This window comes from Mirounga leonina, unplaced genomic scaffold, assembly GCF_011800145.1.
Source record: "Mirounga leonina isolate KUSES-001 unplaced genomic scaffold, KU_Mleo_1.0 Mir_268, whole genome shotgun sequence".
NCBI classification, from domain to species: domain Eukaryota; kingdom Metazoa; phylum Chordata; class Mammalia; order Carnivora; family Phocidae; genus Mirounga; species Mirounga leonina.
This window is the reverse complement of record NW_023270649.1, coordinates 8459935-8475404: the sequence shown is the minus strand read 5'-3', so window position 1 is coordinate 8475404 and position 15470 is coordinate 8459935. Positions and strand designations below refer to the sequence as shown.

General features: G+C 41.2%; 1 long non-coding RNA gene across 1 annotated transcript in view; it reads right to left on the bottom strand.

The window, feature by feature from the left end:
* Positions 1-243: 243 nt before the first annotated feature.
* LOC118026708 overlaps positions 244-15470 on the bottom strand; it is a 59891-nt gene continuing 44664 nt past the window's right edge. Inside the window, exons 4-5 of the long non-coding RNA XR_004683661.1 lie at positions 15253-15382; positions 244-363 (exon numbers count right to left, since the gene is read on the bottom strand). This is a non-coding gene — a long non-coding RNA (uncharacterized LOC118026708). The remainder of the gene's footprint in view (positions 364-15252; positions 15383-15470) is intronic.

Below are 15470 nucleotides of genomic sequence, written 5' to 3'. Positions count from 1 at the left end.
CTTTTCTTGGACAGGATAGTCCTGCCTCACCTCCGATATTCTTTTTTAAAAATTAGAATTACCGAGACAAAACTCAGAAGGCTCCCATCACTTGTCTATCAAAGGCATCATTTTTGTAGAATTCTGAGACATGGTCTTCAACCCATGTGCAAATAAATTTATCCTACCGAAAAACATAAGCTAATCTCAGAAAACAATGATAAGACCCCGGATATTTGTACTTGAGGACTAGTACTCACTGGCATATATGTTCTCCTTCATCCTCTACTGCCTGGCCGAAGCCCCAGGGAATGGAAAAAGTCTGCCAAGTTTCTCCTTCAAGATCATCGTCCATCGTAGGAAGGCAAAACAGCCCACCTTTTCCTAAGGAGGGAAGGAAAGAACTCCGTTCTTTATTCTTTTAAAAGAAGAATGATTGTATCATAGCAAACAACTGCTAGGCAAGAAGAGTGAGAGAGGAAGGAGAGGAGGAATCGATGCTGAGAGGCCAATCCTATTTCATCCCTCAGCTACTTGGAAACCAGATATGCTTAGACAATCACGTGCTTTGAGAGATTTGAGGATGCAAAAGAGGAGTCGCTCTGTCTTTTGTAAATTATTAACGGACTTTTTTTTCCTGACCAAGACCGAAGCAGCACAGGTTACCCATTTAAGAAAAAAGCAATCAGGGTTGGACTCGAGCATATAAATCGACACGTCAAGAAACAAGATTTCTTCTGATCGAAGTTCTGCCCCCGACCACTATGAATCAAGCCAACCCAGTGCAGTTAGAATCAAAACTGATAGTATACTGGGAATGAACTGGCACCTTCTGAAGGTCTGAGGTCACAACTGCAGTTTCCGCATTTGCCTCTGACGAAAATGAATATTTGCTCTTCCTCATCTGAGAACTCACTACGGGGTATTTTGCGCTGTGAGCTGGAATAAAGCCACCTGCACACAACTCAGACAGCTCTCTTAGATTTCAAAGGGCTGCTAACTGCTCTCATGGCTTTCTTGTGTTTCATCCAAATTTGATATGTAGCACGTCTACCTTAAAGCTATTCAAAAGTTGCCAATTTTAATGCTAGATCCTACCCAGCAATTTAAACCCAGTGGAAAAATGCCAATCCGGGAAGCTTTCAGAAAGTGTTGGTTTCTCACGGCCAAGACAGGGGACATCGGGGGCACACTGTGTTGAGCAGTTTGGAATGTCTCTTTTTCTCTAGACCTGGATTTCTCAACCTCCGCATTATTGACATTTTGGGCCAGATATTTCTTTGTTGTGGAGCTGCCCTGTACACTGGAGGTTGTTGAGCAGCATCCTTGGCCTCTAACCACTAGACGCCAGCAGCATCTCCCCAGCTGGGACAACCAAAATGTTTCCAGACCTTGCCAAGTACCCCCTAGGAGTTAGCATCACTCCCGGCTGAAACCACCGTGCTAGACTCATTGGTTGGGTGAAGTTGCTCAAAAGAGGAGGAATGTTATTTACATTTGAGATAGGCTCCTGCCAAAGACAGGTGGTAGGTAAAGTCAAGGCTGTGGGTGAACCATACAACTCATATGCAGGTGGCCAATTTGATTTGTCAAAATAGAGACGTAGCTGAGGTGGGGAATACCAACTCTCCATGGACATCTGCTAAACTGCTCACTACCTGTGATGATTAATTCTGTGTCACCTTGACTGGGCTATGGGGTGTCCAGATTTTTGGTTAAACATTATTTGGGGTGTACCTGTGAGGGTGCTTCCAAATGGATTAACATTTGAATCAGTAAACTGAATAAAGAAGACTGCCCCCCCCCCCCCCCCACAATGTGAATGGGCCTCATACAGTCCACTGGAGGTCTGAATAGAACAAAAGGTGGAGGATGGGAGAATTTGTTCTCTCTGCCTAGTCTTGAGCTGGGCCATGGGTCTTCTCAGGCACTCCGACTGGAACTGACACCATTGGCTCTCCTGGGTCTCCAGCTTACAGATGGCAGATCATGGGACTTCTCAAACTCCAGAATCATGCGAGCCAATTCCTTAGAATACCTCTCTAGGAACCCTTGTCCAAATATGTGCGTGTGTGTATTCTATTGGTTCTGTTTCTTGGAGAGTCCTAATACACTACTATAGTTTGCAAGTCTCCCAAACCTGCCATTTAAAATATGTTAATTTCTCCTTCGTTACAGATCCTTCATTTTACCTTGGTTTCTGTCATCCCATTGCAAGTAAGTTTTGCTCTGGCAAACTATTCTGAGCTGATCTTTGACAGCCAAACAAATCTAGGCAGAGATAACGAGGACATAGATTCCCTGTCTATTCGTGTAACCTTAACCAACCCCAGTTGAGATGCTTCCTTATGAGCCTCAGATTAGCACACACACACAAAAAGCCTTTTCAATTAAACACAATAACAGCAGTCTATTTAAATTCAACACTGAGAAAATTAGGCAGATGATTTCAAAAGCAAAAGTGCAGTTCGAGTCCACAGGTGATGGCGGACATCTTGTCATTAAGAAGAATGGTAGGTCTAAGGGAGCAGTCTTGCAGAAAGGAAGTTGTCTTGGGAGAAGAACAGCCTTCGGAGCCTCAGAGTTTGCTTTCTGAGTAGCAGTGGGTGTGACCCAAAGGAAGGCAAGGTCCTTACACGGTAAACTGTGTCAGTACGGCTGTCTGTCCACTCCAGGGCTTATTCTGGAAATTAGTGCGGAGGGTCAGTCTCTGAAGTGCTGAGGTTTGTGCTTTCAGGATCCTCTGAAAAAAAGGGTACTGAATAGGCAGGGGAAGAGAGGTGCATGCCCCATTTGCTTTGGGACAGGAAAGAGAAACAGTATTTAAATGAGCACACTGGTGTCCTGAAATGGGTAACCCATGTCCTCCTCTATGGACTGGATTGGAGGAGAAGGAAACGGTCTGCCTTGGGAAATGTCCAGGATGCTCAGTGTGGCCTGGATGGGGGGAAGGACCCTCCAGTTAAGCGCCGGGTCCTCGAAGCAGGAGCTTCAAGAAATAAATCTATTTCTAGCCTATTTCCCAGCTTTATTCCTTGGCTGTGTGCTGTGGATTTTTCTTTTCTTTTCTTAACTTGGCAACACTCATTTCTTAATAATGTCAAGAGCTACCAACTGGATTGCTGCAGCTTTACATCATTGCTGGATAGCAAGGATTTACTAAAAACCAACCAAATGGTCTGCACAGTGGCAAATATGAAAGACTTAGATCACGTGTTGCTACCCTCAAAAAGCTTAAATTCTAGGATTCTATGGAGAGATGGTAAATATCCAAGAGCTGCAGATTTGGAACATTTCATGTCATGTTCTCATTTGTTCTTACATCAAACTGGATTATTTTGCCTACTTCAAAATACTAAGGTATACTTTGAGTGATTTTATTTATTATTTTTTAAGATTTTATTTATTTATTTGACAGAGAGACAGAGAGAGAGAGCACAAGCGGGGAGAGGGGCAGAGGGAGAGGGAGAAGCAGGCCCCCCGCTGAGCAGGGAGCCTGATGTAGGGCTGGATCCCAGGACTCCGGGATCACGACCTGAGCCGAAGACAGACACTTAACCGACTGAGCCACCCAGGCGTCCCATTGAGTGATTTTAAATTACCTATGAACATAATCATCTTTTTTGACTAGCCAATAGAAAAATAAGACTACTATTTTATAGTTGAGAAGATAATTTTACAACGCTCTAAGGAAGCTGTTGAGAATTATTTCAAATTGTTCAGATAAAGTCCTTAATTCTGGGTCTGACATTCAAGGTCTGACATTTCAGTGCCATCATCTTCCACCTCCAAACATTTGTTTTTTCTCTGTCCTCCCATTAGAACGCCAATTGCCTTCTTCCTGACCAAAATCAATCTTTCCTCAAACACCTGATTCACAGCTTACTCTTATGATGCCTTCCTCTTTCTCTAAGAGAATTAATCTCGCCACTTCAGTACTTGGAAAGGACACAGTACCTCTATAAAGCAACTATCACATTCTGCCGTACATGACAGGTACTTGTGTATAATTTTGCGAAGCTCACTTATTGTGCTAGTAGGCTTCTTGTAGCTACTTCAGCATTTTCTACATAGATGATCATGTGATCTACAAATGAAATCAGTTTTGCTTCTTCCTCTTCTTATCCTTCTCTCCCCACTTCTCCCCCCTGCCTTAATGTACTGGTTAGAACCCCCAGTACAATACTGAATAGAAGGGAAATCCTTGCCCTCTTCCTGATCTTATGGGGAAATCATTCTTAAATAGTGGCAAGAGCTGATAAACTGAATTTTATAAAAAAAAAAATTTTTTAATCAAAAATTTTTAAAGTGTGGTGTTCAACAGGGTGGATGCAGAGAAAATATTTTTGTGTTTCTGCAGAGGTGGGGATTTCTGAATAAATTTTGCTGAAAACTTGGGATCCAGAGCGAAGAGCAAGCCTTGGGAAGGTAATTTAGAACAGTATAGATACTGAGAGAACTCCAGAGAGATTCACTTAACTCTGGAGGTTTGTGTTAACATTTCAAGGGAAAATGAGGCTCCAGGGCCTTGGGGAGCCAGCCATTCAGGCTTATCAAGTCATTAAAAAGATACATTCCAAAAGGTTAGAGTGAGAACCCAGGATCCTTTCACCCCATCCCCAAGAAGCAAAAGTTTTATTCCCTCTTTTTGAGAGAAGAGGCGGAGACAATTGCCTTTTTCTCCTGTATATAAGCAGAGAAAATCCATTCTTCTCCATCCCTCACCTATGCATCATCTGGTCCCTCACAGGAGTGATTTTTTCCCTCTGACTTTAATTGTGAGGCCCCAGGCGGTAAAGTCTGGGGCAAGGAGGCCAATGCAATGATTATTATGTAAATAACACTAATGATAGTCTGTCTCTGATTCAGAAACCTCATGAACACAATCAGGATAAAATTAATGAGATGAGTATTAAAAACCCAACGAAAAGACTCTATGCTTTGCTTCCTCTGTCTCTCTTGCTGCAGGAAGCTATAAAGAATAGGTCTTAATTTTCTGAAAATTGGTAAATGCCTTTGGGTCAAGAGCAGCTTCTGTGCTCATTTACCTGCTGGGTTTCTCCTTCATTTTTTTCCTTTTTTTTTCCCCCCTCTGATTAAATATACATAACATTAAATTTGCCATTCTAACCATTTTTAAACGTACAGTTCAGTGACATTAAGTACACTCACAGTGCCATGCAACCATCACCTCTATCCATTTCTAGAACTTTTTCATCATCCCCAAAAGAAACTCTGTACCCCTGAAGCAGTAATTCCCCATAACCCCTTCCCACAGTCCCTGGTAATCTCTATTCTACTTTCTGTCTCCATGAATTTGCCTACTCTAGGTACCTCCTCATATAAGTGAAACCACACAGTATTTGTTCTTTAGTGTTTGGCTTATTTTACTTAACATGATGCTTTCAAAGTTTATCCGTGTTGTTACATGTATGAGAATTTCATTCCTTTTTAATAGATGAGTAATATTCCATGGTAATGGATAGACCACGTTTTTATCCATTTACCTGCTGATGGACACTTGGGTTGTTTCCACCTTTTGCCTATGGTGACAAATGTTGCTATGAATATTGGCGTACAAGTATGTTTGAGTTCCTGCTTTCGATTCTTTTGAATATACACCTAGCAGTGAAATTACTGGATCATATGGTATTTCTATGTTTAACTTTTTGAGAAACTGCCAAACTGTTTTCCAGAACAGCTACACCATTTTTCATGCCCACAGCAATGCACAAGGGTTTCGATTCGCCGCATCCTCGCCAACGCGTGTTATTTTACATTTTCCTTCACTTTTGTGCTTTTGTCAGCTCTTTGGTAATTTTAAGCTTTATAAAAAATATTTTATCCAGAGAACTGGTCTGAATAACTGACCCTGCCACCCTCAGAAACAGGAGACCTCCCTTTACTTCTTCTGCAAACTTCTATGACAGTACCACACAGATTTGGTAATAAACCTCAAAGTAATATCATTGGCTCTATTAAATAACAAAAATTCAACAGAGTAAAACTTCAAGATTTAATTGGCTATGTTGAATGATTCATGAATTGGGCCGCATCCCATCCAGCAAGTAGAAAGGAACCCAAGGAGCTGTACAAAATGGAAGGCTTTTATAGACAGAAGGGAACAGGGATAAAGAAAGAGCAGATTACATCATCTCCCTTTGGGGGATAGAAGAGAGTCTATGTGGCAGATTACCTCATTGGTGCTAACTAGAAAATTCCAGACTGACCCATGAAGACTATATTCCCAGGGAAGTCTGAAACTGCGATTAGGTTAGGTATCAAGCCCTGGTTTGGTGAGGTGGGCCTGGTACAAGTGACTCCATTTGGGGCCTATGGTTCTCTTTTTAACAGCTCTATAGCATCAGAGAAACCTTTTACTTCTGATAGAAAAGTGAGAACAAATACATCTTTAACTTTGCATTAAGATATATATTATTTTGAATTCCTAGGTGCACTTTTGGTATTTCTCCATATACAGATTTCTGCCCTTCTCATGTGGTTGGCACACTGTTAACAAAGAATGAACATGTTAACTCTAAAGATACATCATCCACAGACTGGCCTGCTTTGTGTTTCATACAAAATTTTTTGTCTAGTAACAATAAAAGCTGACTTTAATGAAAACTGAAGACATGTTAGTGCTACTCTTCTGCTATCTATATGCTGTCATTTATTTTTGTATTTCCTTTTATTTTCTCTATAAAAGAGTTAGGAAATTTCACATAGCTTGCTGAGGATAAAACCAATCTTTTTCAACTTTGAACTTATAGTTAGAAATCATAAACATAGGGTGAGATTTTATCCTTCCTGTAGAAAGAAAAGGAAATGTCATTAAAAACATAAATTGATTACAATCTTCTGAAATTGAATGGGGAATTTTCTCATCCCAAATTCCCTCTGTCAATCTAAATGCTCCAGTAATACTGTTCAAGGTTCAGATAAGTTGGCTATTAAATAAATTAGCTTTGAACATAAAAGTGGCATTCAAAAACCTGGCTAGCCATGAAAGATGTAAGTTGAATTGTCCGTGCAATGAAAAATGAGGAAAGGATTAGAAAAGCTCATTACTTAGAATTTGCACAGCAATTCATATTTTCTATGCTTCTATAATCAGATGCAAGTCATTGCTCTAAAAGGCCCTGTGCAGTTTTTAGTGGGCACCATTTTCCATAAAACTCACAAAAGCAGAATTTCCTATTTCCACCGATCTTCCTTCCCTATCATTCATTCAATGTTTACTGAGTACCCAGAGTGAGCCAGGTACTGTGCTAGGCAGCAGGGCTAGAGAAATGAATAAGGTCTGGGCAAGTTCACTGACTTCGGCACCTCCTTCCCCACAATGTTTGAGACTGCTGGTTGCAGTTTTGTTGCAGTTTTTGTCTCCTTGCCCAAACTCTTTGATCATTCATCATCCACCACTTCATACCCATCTCCTATTTGATACTCAACATGTCTTTATCTCTAAAGCACTGCTATTCAGGTCTGCTTCACTCCCTCTATGTTCTACATCTTCTAAACCAGTCCCTGGGGAGTCTGCTTCTTCCTCTAACCCTTCCCCCTCTTGTGCTCTCTCTCTCTCTAATAAATAAATTAAAAAAAAAAAATTTCTAAACCAGTCCCAATCACCCTCCTTTCCTCAGCTCTGGAATTGGTTCGGTGCAATGCCCACTGCCCCCAATGAGAGCTGGGATTAAGGATGACAGGTAATATACAGGACACCCACTATATTTGAATTTCGGATAAACAATGATTTTTTTAGTGTAAGTATATTCCATGTAATAGTTGGGATGGGATATACTTATATTAAAGGGGTATGCTATGGAACTTGTTAATGGGTTGAGTAATATTGTGATTCGTATTATACCGTAGCCTCCTAATTTTAGAAGTACTGCGGCAAGTACTAAGCAATTATTTGACATTATCTGAAATTCAGATATAACTGGGAGTCCTGTATTTTTATTTGTTTACCTAGTCAGGGTAAACAAGATACATTCCTCAAGGAACTGACCACCATGAATTAATGCATGTGCTCCTAGGTGAATTACAGTAGGACTTGCTTAGGGACTAGTCTTAGGTTGGATTTGCCCCACCCCCACCCCCGCCCTAGAAGCAGGCCCTGAGGGAAAGATCTGAGTGCAAGTGGTTTATCTGGGAGGTGACATAAGAGAGGGAAGAGAAGGAAGTCAATGCGGTGTGCATTAACCAACAAGTTACTGCTGTGGATAAGCAAGAACCTGCTTCAGAGCTGTCTCCCCCAAGGAACAAGAACGCTGCAATATCTTTCTTCAGCTCACATTTGGCATTAATTGAGGACCACTGCTGAGGATCTGAATTCCCCTGCATTTCCAGCCAAGCATGTTTCGGCAGCCAGATGAAAGCCTCTGGCAGAGTGGTAGTGAAAGCCTGCAGAAATGAGGAGTGCCAAGGGGAGATGAACAGGCACTACCGTGACAGCATCTGCTACAGTGATATCTCTGGATCATGAGCCCTGTATAAACTGAGTTAATTTGGGAATCAAGTTTAAGTCCAAAAATCATGGGAAGTAAGAATTGGGAAAGACCTCAAAGATAATCGAGTCCAACTCCCTTATTTCACAGATCAGGGTGTTATGGCTCAGGGAATTACTTACCCAAAGGCAAAGAGTTACCTATTGACAGGTCTAAGATGCTATTTCTATTATTATGAGGTCACCATCAAACACTGATGGGTGATGTGCAAAGAATGTTCACATTTCATGGACGCTGGTGTGAGCATTCTACACCCAAGAGAGAAGTAGCTCTTTGAGTTTGGTTAGGAATGGGGTGTTGGGCAAACACCAGAGCTATCTGGTAATTATGTAGGCCCAGAAGGGACGTTCTCACTGTGAGCTGAAAATCCAGCCTCCTGCTTGGGTCTGGGAGACAGAGTAGGATGTAAGTTAGGAATCGCACCTCTTGCATGCAGAGGTTGCCCTGCACCAGTACCATGTCACTGACCTTTTTCTGTTCCCCATCCTCAGGTTATTGAGGTGCCCAGTGTTCCCCAGTTCACACGAAGATCCCATCTTAAAAAACTCACCTGGAGGAGGCCAGAGCAAGCTGGGCTCACCTCTCCACTCTATCACTCCAGTATTCCTCCAGAGGAGTCCCACACAAACCTTAGGAGTGGACGGAATCCTTGTTCTGATTCACTCCCAAAGTTTTGTGTGAAAATCAAGTGGGATCATGGTGTGAAATCTCTAAATTTCCATAGATTTGCGATCTATAAAAGATAACATGTAACTGAAATATTCCAGCTCCTGGTGTAGAACTGCCACATAGTAGATGCTCAATAGAGGTTTAATGAATAAGGGACAGAGTCCCTGAATTGTAATTCATTGCTTATCCTCACATAAAAATTCAATGTATTCCACTTCTTTTGGTTCAGTTTGTTAGAAACTCCTGACTACATGATTTGATTATGTTGTTCATCTGTGATCTCTGATATTGGGTGCAGGCAATAGAAACAGAAGGAGCTAAGGACGAAGATGGTAAGAAGAAACATCCAATGCAAATTCTGTGACCTGAACAAAATTTTTGCAGATCTAATGATCTTTGAAAGGTATCCATGAGGCTTTTATTTACTTAAGCGTTCGTAATTTAAATCCAAACAAGAAAACCAATCAAGATAAAGTAATTGATTCTAACTTAATAGACAATTTTTTCTTCCCAAACCAGAATTTTTCTTCTGCAACATGTAGCAACTAATAATTTTCTTATTTGGCCCATAAATGACCTCACAGTAAGTCAAAGAAATTCAGCTGAGATTTTAATGTTATATTTAACATTATTTTTCACTTTTTTTTTTTTAAGATTTTTATTTATTTATTTGACAGAGATAGCAAGGGAGGGAACACAAGCAGGGGGAGCGGGAGAGGGAGAAGCAGGCTCCCCGCTGAGCAGGGAGCCCAATGGGGGCTAGATCCCAGGACTAGATCCCAGGACCCTGGGATCATGACCTGAGCCGAAGGCAGACACTTAACGACTGAGCCACCCAGCCGCCCCTATTTTTCACTTCTTAACTCAATATACTAGACCCACACCTAAAGCATTATAAATAATAAGCAAACCCACCTTTCAGAATTTCTTTACAAACTCTTGATTTTCACTTTAGCAAAGCCCTTGGTAAAAGCAGTGGGAAGGAACTAAGAAATTAACTCAACCTGGAACGCTCCATACGTCTTTAAGACACATGCGGTAAAACACTTATGTCCATTTAATGAAAGCATAGCTTCTTGAAATCATGTTTTCTAAGAAGACAATGAGGGTAACCTTAAATCCATATCACTCTGAGTTTCCAAACATAGTCTCTTGGATTCCAGGAAATGCAGATGTGAGCTCTGAGAAGGACCTCAGACACCACTGAGTCCATTCAACTCATTTTATGAAGACAAAATCAATGCCCGGAGAAGTTAAGTGACATTCTCCAGCCCAGGGGTCAGCAAACTTTCCCAGTAAACATTTTAGGCTTTGTGGGCTATATGGTCTCATCTGCCACTGTCATGTGAAAGGCAATATTTCAACAAACGAGCATGTCTGTGTTCCAATAAAACTTTATTTATAAAAACTGGTGGGGGCCTGAACTGGGCCTATGAGCCATAGTTTGTCAGACCCTGATCCAGGTTGCACAACTGAATAATGTCAGAGCCAGGCCAGACCCAACTCCCAGGACTACCACTAGCATCCCTACCCAACCCCTGGTCATGAGCATTTCTTCCAGGGAGTTCTCACAGCATTTGGCTTACCCTACAAGTGGGTGGTTGTAGGTTACAAATACAGTGTCTCTGCCAACTGATACCATGAGGAGGAACTGGTTTCAGAGAAAAATGAGAAAACTAGGTCCAAAGGCACTGGCTCAAGTGAGGCAGAGGGACAGGAGAAATGTTAAGTCATTTGTTGAATTTCTCCAGAAATATTTACCAGCCCCCAAAACATCCTGGGGATATTGGGGTATAATGTAGAGATAAGATCTCATTCTAGAGGGGTTTGGAGTGTGGGGGTGGGATTAAACAGAGAGTGATAACTTTTGTGAAAATAAATAAAAGAGAATAATGGAATAGAGAGTAACTGGGGGCTGTGGAAAGAGGAGGGGGCTATATGAAATACAATAATCAGGAAGGTCCTCCTCAAGAAGGTATTTTTGAGCCAAATGCTGCATAATGACAAAATCTAGACTCATAGGGGTCAGGTGGGATAGTGAGAAGCTCTTGTTCCAATGGCCTGAGACAGGAACTTGTTTGGTGTGTTCAGTGTGGTCAGGCTAGAGCAGGTACAATGGTGTGACAGGACGTTAAAACAGAAGGCAGGGGTGGCTGCAACTAGAGAACGTGTCTAGAAAGCAGGGCCCATGCCCCCCCGGGCATGACCCAAAACAGTCCACTGGGGTGCAAGATGATAGTATCAGCACTTGAATTCCAATGTATTTTTTGTCTAAAATAGTAAGAAAGAAATTAAGCTTTGCCAGTAGGTCATATAAAGATTGTCAGGGGTACTCTCTCTCAGTCGGGATAGCTGAAGGTCATGAGCCAAGTATGTTACTGGAAATCTCCTGAGGGAAAAGAGTTATATTCAAAGGGTTTGTCAGGCACCCGGAATACTTCTGTTCTGTTGCAGTTGATACGTACCTGGCTAAGTGAATTTACACATTATACTCTCTACTTGTAACTAAATGAACCCTCACACAACACATGAATGGCTTAAAAAGCTCTGTGTAAAAGAATCAAGGACTAACACTAATGCAAATAATGCAAGCACAAGAGAAAAGCAAGAAAATAGAGTTTACGTTTCTCCTTCTCCTATTATAACCTCTTGAACAACGACAAGTCCTGAGTAAAAACAATAATGATGTAATTCAATACTTTCAAAAGCGTCTGACTGCCATATTTCATGTCATAATTCAGTATTTAGATGTGTATATATAGATGTGTAAATATATACAAATACAGAGATATGGGTATATAACTGAAAGAAGAGTTTCTCAAAACAATACTTAATAATAACATACTCTAACATTTTGTCTTCTATTTTATTAAAAAGTGGTATTAGTTACTATTAATATTATAACCCACCAATAGGTTTTGATATTAATATTATAATCTACCAATCAGTTATGATATGCAGTACTTGAAAAAAAATACTGATATAATCAGATCCAAGGAGAAATCAGGCACACAACACTGAAATTAAGAAGACTCCCTACATACGGTACTGTTAGTCATCAATCTCAGCACAAAAGCCTATTTCCATCTTAGAAATTGGTTAATGGTAGCACGAAGTCATCAAAATTCGCAAAATTTTTTTTTTTTTAAAGATTTTATTTATGTATTCATGAGAGACAGAGAGAAAGACAGAGGCAGAGGGAGAAGCAGGCTCCCCGTGGAGCAGGGAGCCCGATGCGGGACTCGATCCCAGGACCCTGGGATCATGACCTGAGCCGAAGGCAGACGCTTAACCGACTGAGCCACCCAGGCGTCCCTCGCAAAATATTTTAAAACTAAACATCCAGACTATGAAAACAAACCACTGCCATATTTTTCAGTAATATTATGAACCTCACGGTTTTATGAGGAAGCAGACAAGTGTCCATTGACTGATGAATTGATAAAGAAGATGTAGGGGGTGTGTGTGTGTGTATAATAGAGTATTATTCAGCCATAATAAAAGAATGAAGTCTTGCCATTTACATTGATATGACTAGTACTAGAGAGTATTATGCTAAGTGAAATAAGTCAGTCAGAGAAAGACAAATACCGTATGACTTCACTCATATGTGGAATTAAAGAAACAAAACAAAACGAGCAAAGAAAAAAGAGGGGGCAGAGAGAGAGAGGGAGAAAGAGAGAGAGAAACTAAGAAACAGACTCTTAACTACAGAGAACAAACTGATGGTTATCAGAGCGGAGGCGGTTGTGGGGATGGGTGAAACAGGTGATGGAGATTAAGGTGTGCACTCATCGTGATGAGCACAGGGTGATGTATGAAAGTGTTAGATCACTATATTGTACACCTGAAACTAATATAATGTTGTATGTTAAGTATACTGGAATTAAAATTTTTTAAGAAACCATGAGACAACATTCAGTCCATTACTTTGCAAAATTTTACTAAACCCGATGTATGTTTAAAAGTCTCAGGTCTCATTGAGGGGCGCCTGGGTGGCTAAGTTGGTTGAGTGTCTGACTCTTGGTTTCGGCTCAGGTCATGATCTCATGGGTCGCAGGATCAAGCCCCATGTTGGGCTCCATGCTCAGTGGGGAGTCTGCTTAAAGATTCTCTCTCTCCTTCTGCCCCTCCCCCTGCTTGTGCACACTCTCTCTCTCTCTCAAATAAACAAATAAATCTTTAAAAAAAATAAATAAAACTCTCATTGAAGATCTCTTAATATATTAATTCAGTAGTACAGTCATCCTCCCTTATCTGAGGGAAATGCATTCCAAGACCCCCAGTGGATGCCTGAAACGGCGGGTAGTAATGAAACACATCTATGCAATGTTTTGTCCTACACATACATACCTATGACAGAGTTTATAAATTAGGCACAGTAAGAGATGAACAACAATAACTAATAATAAAACAACAATTATAACAATATACTATAATACAGGCCATGTGAATGTGGTCTCTCTCCTCAAAATACCGTATCGTGCTGTCCTCACCTTTCTTGTGATGACGAGATGACACAATGCCTGCGTGATGAGATGACATGAGACTAATGATGTGGGGGGGCGCCTGGGTGGCTCAGTCGGTTGAGCGACTGCCTTCGGCTCAGGTCATGATCCTGGAGTCCCGGGATCGAGTCCCGCATCGGGCTCCCTGCTCGGCGGGGAGTCTGCTTCTCCCTCTGACCCTCCTCCCTCTCATGCTCTCTGTCTCTCATTCTCTCTCTCGCAAATAAATAAAATCTTAAAAAAAAAAAAAAATTAAAAAAAAAAAAAAAAAAAAAAAAGAGACTAATGATGTGGGCACTGTGGGGGAGCCCTGGGCTCCTACTGACCTTCTGATGATATGTCAGAAGAACGATCATCTACTTCTAGACCGCAGTTGACCAAGGAAAACTGAAGCCATGGAAAGCAAAACCATGGCTATGAGAGGACTGCTGTGTGTAATCTATAAACATATATACACATACACAGAAGCATTTTTTGCTGAGGTGATGTGTGAACAAGTAAGTCTGGAGACCACCATTACAGCTCACAGAATTTGTCTGCCCTGGACCTCCAGTAGCTGCCTGTGGATTTCTAAGACCCCAGAACTGAGAGCTGTGCTTTTTCACCCTGTTTCTCCTGCTATTGCCTGATCTCAATGTCCGCAGTCCTTTATTACCTGAACTACTTGCCTGGATACTACCGACTTGGTGAAGTCCTTCTCCTGAAAGCAAGTAGCTGATGGACAGAAGATATCATAAGACCAGGCCACATAGTAGTTATTCCTATGCCAAAGCCTTGTACGAATCAGAGCATTTTGATTCGGCTTACTCTACAATTTGGCTATCCTTTAGGAGAATCAAATGTGTGAAAGGAGCTGGTGTATTCCTATCACCACTCAGTTTACCACTTATGTCATCTGCCCTGGTTAAGAGAATTATCTTTGGAGAGAGATAACAAACCTGGACTAGTCATATTAGATACATGAACATCAGCCAATGTCTTAACCTCTCTATGCCTCCGTTTCCATAGTCATAAAATGCTGAAAATACTTACCTAATGAATCTTATGATAAGGATTCACTGGAAAACCTAGAGAGCACACGTTAGTATAATGTCCCACACAGAATGAGTACTCCCTAAGCTGTGGCTATTGTCGTAGTTGTCCCTCCTGTGGAGACCGAGTTCTGTGTAGCCCATCTTCGTATGTCCTACACAACTCACAGAGGTTGGTTTTTTTTTTTAAGATTTTATTTATTTATTTGACAAAGACAGAGCGAGAGAGGGAACACAAGCAGGGGAAGTGGGAGAGGGAGAAGCAGGCTTCCCGTGGAACAGGGAGCCCGATGTGGGGCTCGATCCCAGGACCGTGGGACCATGACCCGAGCCTAAGGCAGACGCTTAACGACTGAGCCACCCAGGCGCCCCGCACAGAGATGTGCTTTAAAAAAAATCACGTCACACATTTTCACATTCACGAATAAGAAAACATTACCATTCTAATTGTATTTGCAAGAAAACCAAACCAATCTTTGAATCAGATCTGTACTGCTGTCTTGGCCACTTTGCTTTCATAGTCACTAGATCAATTTTCAAAATGATGATGCTCACCTGTATTTTTCAAAAATGAAGATGAAATGGAAGGGCAGGGTTTGGAATCTTGCATTTTATTTTCCATTCTCTGGGTAAAGTTGGGTCATTAAGCCACTTATTTTTTTCTCTTGGTCTCTTTTCCGTCCACCTAGAAGATAAATGATATCTGGTTTTGACTACCTTCTTTGTAGAAAATGTGTTATACATTTTTAAAGAACAGTAAAATCCACTCAGTT